The 4561-nt window shown below is 36.3% G+C and overlaps 1 protein-coding gene across 5 annotated transcripts in view; it reads right to left on the reverse strand.

Moving 5' to 3' along the window:
• Nucleotides 1-4561, reverse strand: part of LOC106867264 (uncharacterized) — a 95466-nt gene that overhangs the window by 52039 nt on the left and 38866 nt on the right. The gene's annotated exons all lie outside the window — the stretch shown is intronic.

The raw sequence follows: 4561 nt of genomic DNA on the forward strand, positions 1-4561 counted from the left end.
ACACACACACACACACACACACACACACATATATATACATATGCATATACACAAACATGTACACACATACAACATACAGATCCACTACATACTGCACAGATGCACAAACAAACTAAGCAATATAAACAACACAGAGTACTTCAAATACAGACACCAGCTGCATTTAGTTGTGCAGTAAAAGCATGCAATAAAATATACAAGCACTCAAATTATAAGACTATGACTAATTTTACTCTAAAAACCTACAATACAAACAAGGCCTGGAGGTGAGAATATGCAGACATTATTGACAGGAATGAGACTTAACTAAATCCTACAAAATAATATGATTTCAAATTTTGGCACAAGGCCAGCAATTTCAGCAAAGGGGTGAATCAATTACATCAACCTCAGTGCTCAACTGGTACTTATTTTATCAACCCCAAAGAGATGAAAAGCAAAGCCAACCTCAGTGGAAATTGAACCTGGAACATAAAGGAAGACGAAATGCCACTAAGCATATTGTCTAGTGTGCTAACAAAATAATAATAATAATGGTAATCTTTTCTGGTATAGGCACAAGGCCTGAAATTTTGAGGGAGGGGACTAGTCGATTACATCGACCCCAGTGCTTGACTTATTTCATTGAGCCTAAAAGGATGAAAGACGAAGTCATCTTTGGTAAAATTTGAACTCAGAATGTAAAGACAGATGAAATGCTGCTAAATTAGGTACGAGGCTAGCAATTTTGAAAAGAGTTCATGAGTTGATAGCACTGACCCTAGTACTTAACTGGTACTTTATTATATTAAGCCCAAAGAAATAAAGCAAAGATGACCTCAACAAGATATGAACTCAAGGACCAAAAGAAATACCACAAGGAATGTCTGACTCTTAAAAAGATTTTCCCAATCCACTCAGATGATGATGATGATCAAATTTATTTCTGATATATGTACAAGACCCAGAGTTTTTGACTATGTATTTGTTGGAATTTTTTTTGTTTTTGCTTTTTTGTTTTTTATCATTCCCAAAGCACTTATTAATATAGATATGATTTCTTTTTTTCAGTCCCTAGATTCAGACATTAACATTTGGATAATTGCTCCATTTCTCTTAGCCTGTTGGGCTAATATTTTGCTGAAAGGGCACTCTTTATGAGTTCTTAACAATATGCTACCAATTAGCCTTGATTTCCTCGTCAGTATGGATTTGTATATTTCCAGAGCATGGTTGCCAGTCAATCTGTTGTTTTGTGAGAACCTTGGCATATATTTATACCCCAACTTTTCAGTTAGAATTTCTATTATTTGGAAGAATCATTAAGCAGCAAATAAAAAAATATATTGCAGTATTTAGTCATGGTTTTTTTATATTCTGAGTTCAAATCCTGTTATGGTCAACCTTGCCTCTCATTCTCACAAGATTAATATTATACATACATACAAATATATATATATACATACACACAGAAATAGACATATATATACACATACCACATAAGGTATATGTTAAGTGATGATGCCAATGTAATTAACTAACACTGTCCCTCAAAATCCTAGCATGAGGTCAGGATATAATGCATCACCTGGTCCAAAAATCAAACCTCTGACCTTCACTTTCATGAACCTAACACTCTAACCACAAGGCCTCTAGCCTTAACACATGAATGAAATAGTTTAAATGGGAACCAATTCTTAAGGAAATGCTTTATATAGAACAGAAGGCTTAGGAATGTTTCCACTGGTTCCTGAAATATTTTCTTCTTCCTCTTTTTCTTACTCACTGATTCATGCACGCATACATTTGTGCGTGTGTATGTGTGTCCCCCTTCAATGCCATTTACAGCAATATAGAGGATTGATGGATCAGCACTTGTTCTTATTTCATTCTATTTCGAATCATCATCATCATCATCACCATCATCATCATCATCATCATCATCATCATCATCGTTTAACATCTGCTTTCCATGCTAGCATGGGTTGGATGATTTGACTGAGGACTGGTGAAACCAGATGGCTACACCAGGCTCCAATTCTGATTTGGCAGAGTTTCTACAGCTGGATGCCCTTCCTAACGCCAACCACTCCGAGAGTGTAGTGGGTGCTTTTATGTGCCACCGGCACAAAGGCCAGTCAGGCAGTACTGGCAACGGCCATGCTCGCAATGGTGTATTTTACGTGCCACCTGCACAGGAGCCAGTCCAGCGGCACTGGCAACAATCGCAGCATTTATTTAATATTTTCTTACTGACTTTAGTTTAGTCACTGGACTGTAGCAATTCTGAGGCACTTCCACGAAAGATTCAGTAAATGAAATCAACTCAAAAATGTTTAATGATTGTTACTATGCAATCAATCTCTTTTTGCTGAACCATTTAGGCAGGGATGTAAACAAATCAACACAGACATCAAGCAATGAGAGACCCAGAAGAAGTCATGATTACAGAGCAAATTTTTTAATGACATAGCTATGCTCACACATTTATGAAAACGATGATAGTTTGGTATTTTGGCGCAGGGCCAGCAGTTTTTGAGTAGAGGGGGAAGTCAAGTACATCAACCCCAGTACTTTTCTAATATTTATTTTATCAATCCCAAAAGGATGAAAGGCAAAGTCAACCTTGATGGAATTTGAGTTCAGAATGTCAAGACAGACAAAATGCTGCTAATAAACTAACAGTAAGAAGTAACATAAATAGCATCATCATCATGATCATCCTCAAACATTGGATGGTCTTACAGGATCTGATAAGTTAGAGGACCACTGAAAAGAGAATAACAAAGTGAGAGAGAGAATGATTTTTGACAAGGTAGCATGAGAGGGTAGAGTATAAAAGGGAATGATTTATTGTTGAGAGAGAGAGAGAGAGAAAGAGAGAGAGAGAGATGGTGAAGAGAGTAACTAAATGGAAAAATAGAAGAAAAAATACTGCATTAGAAGAATTCCTTAACTGGCTACCAATTATGTTTTCTCAGTCTGAAGTGCTACTACAGTATGTGACTTCAAGAAGGAAACAAAGACTACATTGCAGGAAATACCTATAATAGGGATACATATTTCAAAAGGGGAAATACTTCACGCACACAGTAAATTCAAAATAGATCTCATGATCGCAAAGCACACTTCTTAGCTATTTCAGCCATGCTGCATTCTCTTTCTTATTTCTTTATTGCCCACAAGGGGCTAAACAGAGAGGGGACAAACAAGGACAGACAAAGGGATTAAGTTGATTACATCGACCCCCAGTGCGTAACTGGTACTTAATTTATCAACCCCGAAAGGATGAAAGGCAAAGTCGACCTCGGCGGAATTTGAACTCAGAACGTAACGGCAGACAAAATACCGCTAAGCATTTCGCCCGGCGTGTTAACATTTCTGCCAGCTCGCTGCCTTTATCTTTCTACCAATCTATCTATCCACACACACACACACACACACAAGTCTTTGAGAGATGTTAAAATCAGTGGTTGATAATACTAGTGGATGTAATGCAAAGATTCGTTTGGTTTAACACCTGATCTTTCTAACTCTTTCAACTTCTTCTATAAATCTTAGCATTACATTCAAATCCTCCGAGTACCATCATCAACCACTTTATTCCTAACATCTCTCAAAGACTTTCATACCTTTCAGCAAACGGACAAATCTTTACAGAAGATGCTATATATTTTAAAGTTTCATTTAAGCGTGGTGATATTAATAACCTGGTGTTAGAAATCAACAAACATCTGCTTCAGAATAAGGCACTAGTTGAATACAGAGTGTAATATGAAATTGAATGAGAAAGGGTCAAACCCTCCAACTCATGCCAACATGAAAGGCAGATGATGATAATATATATATAGATAGATATCTAGATAAATAGATACATACATACGTATAACTGGCTTTTTGTGTTTGTCTTAGCATTTGATAATCAGTTTGGTTGGCTCATGTCCTCATAACTTAGAAGTGCAGCAAAAAGAGAGCAAGAGAATAAATACCAGACCTAAAATAAGTACTGGAATCAATTTGACCGATTAAATCCTCTAAGGTGGTGCCCCAGCATGGCCATAATCCAATGACTGAAACCAGTAAAAAAAAGTGCGTGTGTATACATATACAACAGAATAAAAAATAAAAATAGAGATTTAATATAGCTTATTTCTCCTTTTTTGAGATCAGTGACAAACTGCTGCTGGAAAAAGCATATAGTATTTTGTGAGCGGAATGAGTTTTCATCACTAGCTCGGGGTTATCACACACTGAAGACGGCTAACTACCCAGAAACCAGGGTCTGTGTGTATCACATAAGGCTAGAGATAGGAGCGATGACCTCCCCTCACAAATACTAATTAAACACAGACAGTGGATCGTTAGCCAGCTGGAGGAGGTGTCTTCCTGGGGCTAAAAACAACAGTAACATCGTCCTCTATGGAACTGCCACATTTAGTTAGCAAAATATGTTTTACAAAAATAGAAATATTTTCTTAAAAATAATTCTAATAAGAATTATTTTCTTAAAAATAATTCTAATAAGAATTATTTTCTTGAAAATAATTCTAATAAATAAAGAAAGGATTAAGTGAATATTAAA

Source organism: Octopus bimaculoides, chromosome 9, assembly GCF_001194135.2.
Source record: "Octopus bimaculoides isolate UCB-OBI-ISO-001 chromosome 9, ASM119413v2, whole genome shotgun sequence".
Classification (NCBI taxonomy): domain Eukaryota; kingdom Metazoa; phylum Mollusca; class Cephalopoda; order Octopoda; family Octopodidae; genus Octopus; species Octopus bimaculoides.